At 38.3% G+C, this 15220-nt stretch overlaps 1 protein-coding gene across 2 annotated transcripts in view; it reads left to right on the plus strand.

The window, feature by feature from the left end:
* Positions 1-15220, plus strand: part of mybbp1a (MYB binding protein (P160) 1a) — a 109823-nt gene that overhangs the window by 30791 nt on the left and 63812 nt on the right. The gene's annotated exons all lie outside the window — the stretch shown is intronic.

A 15220-nucleotide genomic window follows, 5' to 3' on the forward strand; every position in this document is an offset into this window, starting at 1 on the left:
CGGTGATGGAAGAAAAATAAATAAAGATACTAGAAAATTCCTGAAGAAATTTAACCGGGGCCTGCCAAAGCGTGCCCGTCGGTTTGGACCCAGCGTTCTGATGCTAGAAATTAGCATCAATGCTAAAAAAAGCCGCAATCATATGAGGACAATGACAAGAATGTTGACTAACATGTACTTGCACCGTTCAGTATGATAAAGTAAGTGTATCAGCTAAAATTAGCAAAAATGCTAATGTTAGCATCATTGCTGTCACTAGCATGTGGGACATCACTAGGATGTTCTCTATAATGGACTTACTCCATTCAGTATACTAAACATGGCTAATAAGTCAAATAAATAGCTAATAGCTTATTTAAGCTAAAATGCTAATGCTAATGAACTGCCTTGCTGCGCAAGGCAGTTCATTAGCGCAAGGCAGTTCCCTAACCTGGGAGAAGAAGATAATGCAGATTAATATTATTGCACCACCTGCGGCGGTGCACTAACCTCAGGGGCATGTTGAGGCTTTTATTTTGAAATTTTTGTTAAGCTTAATTTCAAAGGTCCAAACTAATCCCATGTGTAATAGTCATTGGGTTAAATCAGTTATATAATGCTCAAAACACAAGTAGTTGATGTAAAAATATTCAAGGCTTTTATTTTGAAATTTTCTTTATGCTTCATTTCAAAAGGCCAAACTAATCCCATGTGTATCAGTGCTTTGGATAAAAAAGTCACATAAAGCCAAAAAGAGCAATTACATGATGTAAAAATATTCAAGGCTTTTATTTTGAAATTTTCACTATGCTTCATTTTAATGTTCCAAACTAATCCCATGTGTAACGGTGACTGAGTTAAATCAGTTATATACAGCCCATAGCAGCAAGTAGTTATAAAGGCCAGTTCAGTCCTCCTCTGTTTCAACTGAGTCTTCCACTATAGTTAGAACTACAGTGATGCGTATTTGTAGTCCTAACCAGCAGCCAATAGCCTCCTGAGTTCCGTTGCTATGGTAAATAATTCTCTCTGCCAACTGTCAGCTGTGAGTGAGACATGCAGGGGGAGACAATTCTCTGTTTGAGCCAGCCAGTTTGAACTAAAAAAAGCATTGGAAACAACTCCTTCCCGTTCGGGAACCGTAATACATATTCGAAAAGCGTTTGAAGCGTATGAGAGGGCTATTTGTCGTCTCCGATAGTCCCGCAATTCATATCTCTACGTCACTCACAGTATTAACAGCGATAAGAGAAAGAAATGGTGTGCCCAGATCTGAAATTTTTGAGAAATATATGAAAATACATGGGAGAGAGCCTGAGAGAGCGACAGAAAATCCTGTCGCATGACTTTGCTCTGAAGCACCGTGACAGAAAACCGTAAGCCCTAGAGAAATTTCGAAAACATTTTACCGGAGCAGGCATGCGTATCAATGTCAGGACCGAGTTTGATACCAATCGTGCGATATTTATGGGCGTGACGGCGATTTCAAAATTATTTTGGGGTCAAAAATTCTCTTCATTTCTCACTCTAAAAAAGCGGCAGTTGGTGTCAGTTATGCTCTGCGTTTTGGCAGTTGGAAAATTTGCTCGTTTTTCGCTTTTTACGTCGCCATTGTAAGTCCAATTCCTTATAAAAATAATAGCTCCCTTCTCGGCATCGAGCCGCACGTTTTGATACCACTTTTGTGGGGGTGCACGCAGCGGTACGAGCCGCATTAACGGTGATGGAAGAAAAATAAATAAAGATATAAAGATATAAACTAGAAAATTCCTGGAGAAATTTAACCGGGGCCTGCCAAAGTGTGCCCGTCGGTTTGGACCCAGCATTCTGATGCTACAAATTAGCATCAATGCTAAAGAAAGCTGCAATCATATGAGGACAATGACAAGAATGTTCACTAACATGTTCTTGCACCATTCAGTATGATAAAGTAAGTGTATCAGCTAAAATTAGCAAAAATGCTAATGTTAGCATCATTGCTGTCACTAGCATGTGGGACATCACTAGGATGTTCTCTATAATGGACTTACTCCATTCAGTATACTAAACATGGCTAATAAGTCCAATAAATAGCTAATAGATTATTTAAGCTAAAATGCTAATGCTAATGAACTGCCTTGCTGCGCAAGGCAGTTCCCTAACCTGAGAGAAACAGATAATGCAGAATAATATTATTGCACCGCCTTCGGCGGTGCAGTAACCTCAGGGGCATGTTGAGGCTTTTATTTTGAAATTTTTGTTAAGCTTAATTTCAAAGGTCCAAACTAATCCCATGTGTAATAGTCATTGGGTTAAATCAGTTATTTATTGCTCAAAAGAGCAATTAAATAATGTAAAATTTCTCAAGGCTTTTATTTTGAAATTTTTGTTAAACTTCATTTCCAAGGTGCAAACTAATCCCATGTATAACAGTGATTGGATAAAATCAGTTATATAATGCTCACAAGAACAATTATCTGATGTAAAATATGTCAAGGCTTTTATTTTGAAATTTTTGTTAAGCTTCATTTCAAAGGGCCAAACTAATCCCATGTCTAATAGTCATTTGGTTAAATCAGTTATTTATTTCTCAAAAGAGCAATTAAATCATGTAAAATTTCTCAAGGCTTTTATTTTGAAATTTTCATTAAGCTAAATTTTAAATTGCCACACTAAATCCATGAACATATCTTTCCCTACATGTTGTCAATAGCATGTGGGATATCATTAGAATGTTGTCTGTAATTGACTTACTCCACTCAGTATATTAAACATGGCTAATAAGTAAGAAAATAGCTAATAGCTTATTTAAGGTAAATAAGCTATTAGCTTATTTAGCCATAGGCGGTGCATTAACCTGAGGGGGATATTGAGGCTTTTATTTTGAAAAAATACATAAGCTTCATATTAAATGATCACACTAATTAAAATGTCTAACAGTGTTTGGGTTAAATCCGTTATTTACTGGCCAAAACAGCCTGTAGCTCTAAATGGCAGCTCAGCCCTCTGTTTTAACTGAGTATTGATTAGAACTACAGTGATGCGTATTTGTAGTCCTAACCAGCAGCCAATCGCCTCCTGTGTTCCATTGCTATGGTTATCAATCCTCTGCTAACTGTCATGTGTGTGTGACACAGAGAGGTGGAAAAAGATTTCTATCTTTGTGAGACACCCCATTGGTTTATATGGAAAAAGCAGCCTGAACAACTCCTTGCCGTTCAGGAACCGAGAGACGTATTGGAAAACCGTTTGAAGCATATGAGAGGGCTATTTGTCGTCTCCCATAGTACCGCGATTCATATTTGTAGCTCACTCACAGTAATTGCAGTGATGAGACAAAAATGGTGTATGCAGAGCTCAGAAATTTTTCAGAAATACATGGAAGTGAACCTGGGAGAGCGTCAGTTATCCTGGCGCATGATTTCGCTCTGAAGCACCTTGACAGAAAACCGTAAGCCCTAGAGAAATTTCGAAAACATTTTACCGGAGCAGGCATGCGTATCGATGTCATGACCGAGTTTGATACCAATTGGGCGATATTTGTGGGCGTGAGGGCGATTTCAAAATTAATTTGGGGTCAAAAATTCTCTTCATTTCTCACTCTAAAAAAGCGGCAGTTGGTGTCAGTTAGGCTCTGCGTTTCGGCAGTTGGAAATTTGGCTCGTTTGACGCTTTTTACGACGCCATCGTAAGTCCGATTCCTTATAAAAATAATAGCTCCCTTCTCGGCACCGAGCCGCACGTTTTGATACCACTTTTGTGGGGGTGCACGCAGCGGTACGAGCCGCATTAACGGTGATGGAAGAAAAATAAATAAAGATATAAAGATATAAATAAATAAAGAAATAAAGAGACATTCTATTGGGTGTAGAATAATAGGTGCCTGCCATGCAATGCATGGAGGCAGTACTGACTTGCTTCGCAAGTCAGTACTGCTCTCCTTATGCATTGCTATGGGCAGGCCCCAATAAATAAAGAAATAAAGAGACATTCTATTGGGTGTAGAATAATAGGTGCCTGCCATGCAATGCATGGAGGCAGTACTGACTTGCTTCGCAAGTCAGTACTGCTCTCCTTATGCATTGCTATGGGCAGGCCCCAACTAGAAAATTTCGGAAGAAATTTAGCCGGGGCCTGCCAAGGCGCGCCCGTCGGGCATGGGCCCGGCGTCGTCACGCTACAAATCGGCGTCGACGCTAAAGAACGCCTCAACGTAATCAGTGGCACGCGGAGAATCGCAAGAACGTTAAGCGAGGCGGACGTGCACCGTTCAGTATTATAAAGTAAGTATATCAGCTAAAATCAGCAGAAACGCTAATGTTAGCGTCATTGCTTTCATCAGTATGTGGGAAATCACTAGGATATTTTCTGTAATTGATTTACTCCATTCAGTATACTAAACATTGCTAAAAAGTAAAATAAATACCTAATAGCTTATTGAAGCTAAAATGCTAACGCTAATGAACCTTGCATTGAACTGTTTAGTAACAGTTCAATGCTCATAAACTGCAGGAAGGCAGTTCATTAGCATTTACCTAATGATTGTCACAAATATAAATTTTCAATAACGCACACACACACAACATATTACAGTTTAAAAATATATATTGACCTTATGTTAAAGATTTCTACAAACTTTTTACAGGTAAAGTTTACAATGAACCAAAATTACAACATTTAAAGAATACCATAAATTTAAGAATCTAATGTCTCTGCAATAAAAAGAAATTGCTATCTTTTTTATTTTTAAACAACACCTCATATTGTTAAATAACTGATTTTATGTATTCAAGTTTTAAATATTACATTTGAGTTTGCATGGATGTAAAATTACTGCTCAGTTTAAAAATTGCGTTGTGTTCTGTAAATAAACAAAACACAAGCAAAATCAATAAACTATATGCATATTCCAGTATACTGCGTTTTGGTTTTACATTCATTCTATTTAAATGTAGTTTGTTTGTGCTTACCAATGTTTTCTGGCCGGATGTCTGGCACCGTTTTCCCCTGGTCAGTTCGTCGATGTCTGGTTTTAGTTCTATTCTGTGGCAATCCGCAAAACGGCGTGTAGGTTTTCGTCAGTAATGCGCGATCTGTGCTTGGCCTTGTTTAAAGTCATTATTGAAAACATCTGTTCGCACAGATAGGTGCTTCCAAACGTGGACAAAACACGAGCTGCATGGAGTCGAAGCTGTGGCATCAAATCAGGGGGCAGTAGACGGTAAAAGTCCTCGATTGAAACATCACGGGACTTCGCTCTTTAGCTTGTTAGCTTGTCGATCTTTCAGTTTTATTCGCTGGGAAAATTAATCATCAGCTTGAGGTGACTCTGCTGCACTCTAGTGGCGAGAAGCCGTAATGTTGGTTGGTAAGAATCGGAAGGCATTATGGGATATGTAGGTTGTAGTCAATTCGTGCTCAAAACCTATTTTAAGTCAATCAATGGGGCTGTAAAACGGTGGTAGGGGGGAGAGGGCCACATAAAATGACGTAGCCGGCCACATGTGGCCAGCGGGCCTTGAGTTTGACACATGTGCAATAGAGGATCTATCTGCTGCTCATGCAAAACAGTCTATTTTAATCCCATGTGTAATAGTCATTGGGTTAAATCAGTTATATAATGCTGAAAAAGCAAGTAGTTGATGTAAAAATATTCAAGGCTTTTATTTTGAAATGTTCAGTATGCTTCATTTCAGAGGGCCAAACTAATACCACGTGTAACAGTGCTTTGGATGAAAAAGTCACATAAAGCCAAAAACAGCAATTACCTGATGTAAAAATATTCAAGGCTTTTATTTTGAAATTTTCATCAAGCTTAATTTTAAATTGCCACACTAATCACATGTGTAACAATTGCTGGGTTAAATCAGTTATATAAAGCTCAAAAGAGCAATTTCCTGATGTAAAAATATTCAAGGCTTTTATTTTGAAATTTTTGTTAAGCTTCATTTCAAAGGGCCAAACTAATACCATGTGTAACAGTGCTTTGGATGAAAAAGTCAAATAAAGCCAAAAAGAGCAATTACATGATGTAAAAATATTCAAGGCTTTTATTGTGAAATTTTTGTTAAGCTTCATTTTAAAGTTCAAAACTAATCCCATGTGTAACAGTTACTGAGTTAAATCAGTTATATACAGCCCATAGCAGCAGGTAGTTCTAAAGGCCAGTTCAGTCAACCTCTGTTTCAACTGAGGATAGATAGAACTACAGTGATGCGTATTTGTAGTCCAAATCAGCAGCCAATAGCCTCTTGAGATCCGTTGCTATGTTAAATAAGTTTCACACCAAGGTGTGAAGTGTTAGTGAAAGAGCCTGAGAGCCTCAGAAAATCCTGTCGCATGACTTTGCTCTGAAGCACCGTGACAGAAAACCGTACGGTCTAGATAAATTTCGAAAACATTTTACCGGAGCAGACAGGCGTATCAATGTCAGGACCGATTTTGATACTAATCGTGCGATATTTGTGGCCGTGATGGCGATTTCAAAAATGATTTGGGCTGAAAAAGTTGTCTTGATCTCTCACTCTAATCAGCGAGAGAAGCACTCTAACTTTAGGAAAAATGAGAAACTTTGGGTCGCTTAGAGACAAATTGTGGACAAACCGTAACTGGTATCGACGAGCCGTCTTCACTTTCGAAGAGATCACAGACGTATCTACAAAATGAAATTTGAATGGCATTTCTAGGTGAATTTGTGACGACACAGAAAATCCTCAAAAATAGGGTATTTCCAGGATTTTTCCCATTGACTTATAATGGGGTTTTTTTCGTAGTTTTTTGCGAATTATGTCGCCACGGTAAGCCCAAATCCCACCAAAAATAATAGCTCCAATGGCGTGAATTTTCTGCACGTTTTGATACCTCATTTGTAGGTGTGCACCCAGCGGTATGAGCCGCATTAACGGTTACGGAAGAAAAATAAAGAATTATAAAGAGACACTTTGTTGGGTGTAGAGTAATAGGTTCCTGCCATTGCTTTGCATGGCAGGCCCCAATAAAGATATAAATAAACTAGAAAATTCCTGAAGAAATTTAACCGGGGCCTGCCAAAGTGTGCCCGTCGGTTTGGACCCAGCGTTCTGATGCTAGCAATTAGCATCAATGCTAAAGAAAGCTGCAATCATATGAGGAGAATCACAAGAATGTTTACTAACATGTACTTGCACCATTCAGTATGATAAAGTAAGTGTATCAGCTAAAATTAGCAAAAATGCTAATGTTAGCGTGATTGCTGTCACTAGCATGTGGGACATCACTAGGATGTTCTCTATAATGGACTTACTCTATTCAGTATACTAAACATGGCTAATAAGTCAAATAAATAGCTAATAGCTTATTTAAGCTAAAATGCTAATGCTAATGAACTGCCTTGCTGCGCAAGGCAGTTCCCTAACCTCAGAGAAAAAGATAATGCAGAATAATATTATTGCACCGCCTGCGGCGGTGCACTAACCTGAGGGGCATATTGAGGCTTTTATTTTGAAATTTGCAGTAAGCTTCATATTAAATGCCCACAGTATTCCATTGTGTAACAGTGCTTTGGATAAAAAAGTCACATAAAGCCAAAAAGACTAATTACATGATGTAAAAATGGACAAGGCTTTTATTTTGAAATTTTTGTTAAGCTTCATTTCAAAGGGCCAAACTAATCCCATGTGTAACAGTGCTTTGGATGAAAAAGTCAACAAAAGCCAAAAAGAGCAATTACATGATGTAAAAATTGTCAAGGCTTTTATTTTGAAATTTTTGTTAAACTTCATTTCAAAGGGCCAGACAAATCCCATGTATAACACTCAATGGATTAAATCAGTTATATAATGCTCAAAAGACTAATTACATGATGTAAAACTTCTCAAGGCTTTTATTTTGAAATTTTTGTTAAGCTTCATTTCAACGGGCCAAACTAATCCCATGTCTAATAGTCATTTGGTTAAATCAGTTATATAAAGCTCAAAAGAGCAAATACCTGATGTAAAAATTTTCAAGGCTTTTATTTTGAAATTTTCAGTGAGCTTAATTTTAAATTGCCACACTAAATCCATGTGTAACAATGGTTGGATAAAATCAGTTATAAAAAGCCCAAAACACAAGTAGTTGTAAAGGCCAGCTCAGTCCTCCTCTTTAGTAACTGACAGTTCCACCATGTTTGTAGTTCTGACATTAGAAGGGCATTAGAATGTTGTCTGTAATTGACTTACTGCACTCAATATATTAAACATGGCTAATAAGTAAGAAAATAGCTAATAGCTTATTTAAGGTAAAAGGCTAATGCTAATGAACTGCCTTGCTGCGCAAGGCAGTTCCCTAACCTGAGAGAAAAATATAATGCATGCTAATATTATTGCACCGCCTACGGCGGTGCATTAACCTGAGGGGGATATTGAGGCTTTTATTTTGAAAAAAAAACATAAGCTTCATATTAAATGATCACACTAATTAAAATGTCTAACAGTGTTTGGGTTAAATCCGTTATTTACTGGCCAAAACAGCCAGTAGCTCTAAATGGCAGCTCAGCCCTCTGTTTTAACTGAGTGTTGATTAGAACTACAGTGATGCGTATTTGTAGTCCTAACCAGCAGCCAATCCCCTCCTGTGTTCCATTGCTATGGTTATCAATCCTCTGCTAACTGTCATGTGTGTGTGACACAGAGAGGTGGAAAAAGATTTCTATCTTTGTGAGACACCCCATTGGTTTATATGGAAAAAGCAGTCCGAACAACTCCTTGCCGTTCAGGAACCGAGAGACGTATTGGAAAACCGTTTGAAGCATATGAGAGGGCTATTTGTCGTCTCCCATAGTTCCGCGATTCATATTTGTAGCTCACTCACAGTAATTGCAGTGATGAGACAAAAATGGTGCATGCAGAGCTCAGAAATTTTTCAGAAATACATGGAAGTGAATCTGGGAGAGCGTCAGTTATCCTGGCGCATGATTTCGCTCTGAAGCACCTTGACAGAAACCCGTAAGCCCTAGAGAAATTTCGAAAACATTTTACCGGAGCAGGCAGGCGTATCGATGTCATGACCGAGTTTGATACCAATTGGGCGATATTTGTGGGCATGAGGGCGATTTCAAAATTATTTTGTGGTCAAAAATTCTCTTCATTTCTCACTCTAAAAAAGCGGCAGTTGGTGTCAGTTAGGCTCTGCGTTTCGGCAGTTGGAAATTTGGCTCGTTTGACGCTTTTTACGTCGCCATCGTAAGTCCGATTCCTTATAAAAATAATAGCTCCCTTCTCGGCACCGAGCCGCACGTTTTGATACCACTTTTGTGGGGGTGCATGCAGCGGTACGAGCCGCATTAACGGTGATGGAAGAAAAATAAATAAAGATATAAAGATATAAAGAGACATTCTATTGGGTGTAGAATAATAGGTGCCTGCCATGCAATGCATGGAGGCAGTACTGACTTGCTTCGCAAGTCAGTACTGCTCTCCTTATGCATTGCTATGGGCAGGCCCCAATAAAGAGACGCTTCTCTCCGACAATAGTAATAGGTTCCTGCCATTGCTTTGCATGGCAGGCCCCAATTATAAAGAGACGCTTGTTGGGTAAATAGCAATAGGTTCCTGCCATTGCTTTGCATGGCAGGCCCCAATAAGAAAAAGCAGAACTACCTATAGCAAACTAACCACTGCTGCTAGTGGGCATGGAGTAGGTGTATACCCCCCACATTGATATAAATTTTGGAGACATAGTTTACTGACCTTCATGAACACCATAGGAAAATAGTAATGCAATAAAATTTAAAGCAACCACAAGAAATGGCATGGAAAGAGGCTCCAGACACTGTTGGGACAGAACAAACATGTATTACCAGCTTTGTTTTTAAATCACAGGAAGTAGAAGAACATTCATCAAGGTTTCAGGAATAAAACCATGCATAATAAAACCAGTGAAACACAAGGCAAGAAGAGGGACTACCCCTGAACTGGCAAATTTGAGATATTCAGCTGAAATAAGATCCATTCCTATAGATTTATGTACAGACAATTCTTTAATTGCTTGATAGACCTCGTGTGTTTTGATAGTTTCTACAGTACTAACCTTGTCAACCTGGAAGGGTTCACTCAGTACACAGGTAAATAACTTGCTGTAGTGGTGTTGTCAAAAATCTACAATCATATTCACCCCAGAAACACCATCCACAGTGCAAGGGAGAGAGGATTTACTATTATTGATAGTTTTAACCTCTTTCCAAAAGGTTTTTGTATCCTTACTGATAAGCTTTTTTTGCCAAGGAATCAGCCCTCATGGTTTGCTCATTTTGTCTAATGAAGCGTAGTGCATATTTGTATTTTGCATTAGACAACTTTTTATATTCAAATATAGGGCACTGCCTAGGTTTACCTGCTAGAGCCCAAGAAGTAGTAGCTTCACGGGCTTCACTGTGGAATTTAGTCACATATGTGTTCCAGCCTGGTCTATTTTTAATCTTTACAATACTTTTAATTGAAGCACTACTGGGAGGCTAGCTCCCAGTAGCGCTTCAATATAATCCAGTTATATTGGTTATAGAACCAATATAACTGGAATCCAAACTAACTGACATAGGTCCAGTATTAGAGCAGTTGCAGTCTGTGCAAGTAACTGCCTCTCTTGATAAATTAATGGTAGATAACAATTGATCAGTTTGGGCATAGTAACAGGCTACTTGTTTAGTAGATAAAGAAGACCAGTCTATATGTGTCTGATTGGGGCCTGCCATGCAAAGCAATGGCAGGAACCTATTACTATTGTCGGCAGAAAGCGTCTCTTTAAGTATTATTTATTTTTCTTCCGTAACCGTTAATGCGGCTCATACCGCTGCGTGCACACCTACAAATGAGGTATCAAAACGTGCAGAAAATTCACGCCATTGGAGCTATTACTTTTGGTGGGATTCGGGGTTAACGTGGCGACATAATTCGCAAAAAACTACGAAAAAAACCCCATTATAAGTCAATGGGAAAAATCCTACAAATACCCTATTTTTGAGGATTCTCTGTGTCGTCACGAATTCACGTAGAAATGCCATTCAAATTTCATTTTGTAGATACGTCTGTGATCTCTTCGAAAGTGAAGACGGCTCGTCGATACCAGTTACGGTTTGTCCACAATTTGTCTCTAAGCGACCCAAAGTTTCTCATTTTTCCTAAAATTAGAGTGTGAATCTTCCTGAGTGCCCCTCTGCTAGAGTGAGAAATGAAGACAATTTTTCACCCCAAAATAATTTTGAAATCGCCCTCACGCCCACAAATATCGCACGATTGGTATCAAAATCAGTCCTGACATTGATACGCATGTCTGCTCCGGTAAAATGTTTTCGAAATTTATCTAGACCGTACGGTTTTCTGTCACGGTGCTTCAGAGCAAAGTCATGCGACAGGATTTTCTCAGGCTGTCTCCCATGTATTTGACTAGAATTTCAGATCTGTGCACAACATTTCTTTCTCTCATCGCTGTTATTGCTGTGAGGGAGGTAGAGATATGAATCTCGGGAATATTGCAGAAGACACATAGCCCTCTCATACGCTTCAAACGCTTTTCGAATATGTATTACGGTTCCCGAACGGAAAGGATTTGTTCCCAATGCTTTTTTTCAGTAAAACTGCCTGGCTCAAAGAGAGTATTCTCTGCCCCAGCCTCTCTCACTAACAGTTCACACTTTGGTGAGAAAATTATTTACCATAGCAACGGAACTCAAGAGGCTATTGGCTGATGATTAGGACTACAAATACGCATCACTGTAGTTCTATCTATAGTGGAACACTCAGCTGAAACAGAGCAGGACTGAACTGGCCTTTAGAACTACTTGCTGCTATGGGCTGTATATAACTGATTTAACTCAGTAACTGTTACACATGGGATTAGTTTGGAACTTTAAAATTAAGCATAATGAAAATTTCAAAATAAAAGCCTTGAATACTTTTTGTTGTTGCGCAACACCCCCCCCCCCCCCCCCCCCCCCCCCCCCTCCTTTCTGTCTCTACTCTCTCACTCTCTACTTCCTCTTCTGAGAGGGGAGATGTGCTACCAGCTCTCCTTCTAACGGGTTAATTGAGTTTCCTAAATCTGCTGGGATTTACCCTGTCCAGAACTGAAGTAAACTCTGTTTAAGCTGGTTTCGAGAAACGATTCGCCTGGTTTTCTGACGGCCTACATCCAGGTGTCCCACCCTTCTTCCCCCTGTGAATTAGCCAGACTGAGCAGCCTACAGCCAACTAGTTTCACAGAGCACACCTGTTAACGGTCGCTCGTTCTCTATTTTACAACTTGCATTTGTTATTGAACCAGGTAGGTTTTAGTGACTCGGGCGAGTCCCAAGGATGACGTTTTAAATTTGGGCTACCAGCAACCTAAAAACATTTTAAACTTTTTCCTCTCCAGAATCAAACATCACAGCTATTTTACAACCATCAAAGAACTTTAAGGTGACTCATTAACTGAATGTCCACAACATCTTTTAGATTTTCTTTATGCTAAATATTTTATTAGTAAGGCATTTTTGCAAGGGTCAGTACAGCTTAATTCAGTAGCAGAAATAATCAAATAAGTAAAATCAATCATCTAGTCTATCTTTCCCTACTGCTGATACTGAGAACTAAAAAAAGGAACCTTTGAGAGAGACGGACGGAGTTTGGCGTTTCGAACCCCAGACCTGGCTTGATGATGAAGAAGGTGTTGCAGCAGGAGGAAGATGTTGATCGGCGAAGGTCAGGATCTCCGCAGGTCTGATGAGCTTCCTCTCCGCATGGATGCTGAGGTCACACAGGACTTGGTGCTGGCAGGAAAAAAGGCACCAGTTCTTCTTCTTTGTCTTTGCCTTTGTCTTTGTCTTCATCTTTGTCTTTGGGGTCTGAACCCAGCTGATGAGAGAAGTGCGATTCGAAGCCACAAGTTGTGGGCCTGACGGGTTGGTCCTCATGGCAGGACAGTCTTCGGCTCCGTGGCCCCGGCTCTTCTTCAGCTGCAGAGTTCTTTGTCCATCTCTTGGCTCGAAGCTGCCCGGAGGATCCAACGAACGGTTCCTCTTTTGCACTCACCTTTTATAGGGTTTCTTTGGCTAGCACTGTTGCTGGGCTTGTTTCATTGGCTGTCTGCTTAGACAGATGATCTCATATCCATCACTGTCTTACAGACATTATGTCCTGATGTCTGTGCTAATGTCAGGGTTGCTCAACCTCCTATGTCCATTGCCTTTCACCTTTTCTCTAAATAAGGCGTTGATCATCTCTGCTCTCCTGTTAGTTCCCCTTTTTCCCTTCCTTTCACCTTTCACCTACCATCTACCTCAACATATCAGTGATGTTTAATTGCAGTTACACCTTTTTACACCATTTCAAGTTCAATGTCAAAATCACATTTATCACATTTATTTTCTTTAGCTTCTCTGATTTAGCATTCATTTATAATTTTATAACCATAACTTATATCACATTTATTTTCTTCAGCTTCTCTGATCTATCATTCCTTTATGATTTTATAACCATAACTTATTAATTATCCTTATTATAATCCTAATGTGAGTTATTACAGATGTTTTTCTGAAAAGAAACCAAGAATAATCCATGATTCTAATTATTTGATGCCAAAGTTACAGTTACTTGTTTTTCTTGTAAGTGTTCCCACAAATGTACGTGTAAATATTATTACAAGTAAACCAATATTAATATAAGTATTTTACTTTGAATCTTATCAAATTACCAAAATGTTTAGATTTAATTCTTTAAAACTTTCATGCTTTAAAATAAGAAATAGTCTCAGCTATTTTTTATAAATCTGCAGGCTGGAAACTTCCTCTTTTTCCCGGAAACCTGCTTTTCCTGTTTCATGACTCTCTCTGTCTGACTATGATTTCTTATGATTAGATAGAAAAAAGTAGAATTAAAGCAAAGTTTGCTGGAGACAAAAACAACACACACAACCAGATTTATTTTATTGACACCTAAGTCTACTGTTGGGCCTAGAAGTCACTTGAGTGATTCATTTTAAAGATAACTTTATTTATTATTACTGTTAAACTAAAATCTCCAGCATGGGGAAGTGGGATGAGCTCGGATTTTCTTGACATTTTAGATGATGTAATTGCTCTTTTTGGCTTTATATGACTTTTTCATCCAAAGCACTTTTAGACATGGTATTAGTTTGGCCCTCTGAAATGAAGTTTAACAACAATTCCAAAATAAAAGCCTTTAATATTTTTACATCAACTACTTGTGTTTTGAGCATTATATAACTGATTTTATCCAATGACTGTTATTCATGGGATTAGGTTGGCCCTTTGAAATGAAGTTTAACAAAAATTCCAAAATAAAAGCCTTGAATATTTTTACATCATGTAATTGCTCTTTTTGGCTTTATTTGACTTTTTCATCCAAAGCACTGTTACACATGGTATTAGTTTGGCCCTTTGAAATGAAGCATACTGAAAATTTCAAATTAAAAGCCTTGACAATTTTACATCAGGTATTTGCTCTTTTGGGCATTATGTAATTTTTTCATCCAAAGCACTGATAAACATGGGATTAGTTTGGCGCTTTGAAATGAAGCTTAACAAACATTTCAAAATAAAAGCCTTTAATATTTTTACATCAACTACTTGCGTTTTCAGCATTATATAACTGATTTAACCCAATGACTATTACACATGGGATTAGTTTGGCCCTTTGAAATGAAGTTTAACAACAATTCCAAAATAAAAGCCTTTAATATTTTTACATCAACTACTTGTGTTTTGAGCATTATATAACTGATTTTATCCAATGACTGTTATTCATGGGATTAGGTTGGCCCTTTGAAATGAAGTTTAACAAAAATTCCAAAATAAAAGCCTTGAATATTTTTACATCATGTAATTGCTCTTTTTGGCTTTATTTGACTTTTTCATCCAAAGCACTGTTACACATGGTATTAGTTTGGCCCTTTGAAATGAAGGATACTGAAAATTTCAAATTAAAAGCCTTGACAATTTTACATCAGGTATTTGCTCTTTTGGGCATTATGTAATTTTTTCATCCAAAGCACTGATAAACATGGGATAAGTTTGGCGCTTTGAAATGAAGCTTAACAAACATTTCAAAATAAAAGCCTTTAATATTTTTACATCAACTACTTGTGTTTTGAGCATTATATAACTATTTTAACCCAACGACTATTACACATGGGATTAGTTTGGCCCTTTGAAATGAAGTTTAACAAAACTTCCAAAATAAAAGCCTTGACAAAATTTTAAATCATACTGAATGGTGCACGTCCACCTTACTTAACGTTCTTGTGATTC

Source organism: Xiphophorus hellerii, chromosome 11 (assembly GCF_003331165.1).
Source record: "Xiphophorus hellerii strain 12219 chromosome 11, Xiphophorus_hellerii-4.1, whole genome shotgun sequence".
Classification (NCBI taxonomy): domain Eukaryota; kingdom Metazoa; phylum Chordata; class Actinopteri; order Cyprinodontiformes; family Poeciliidae; genus Xiphophorus; species Xiphophorus hellerii.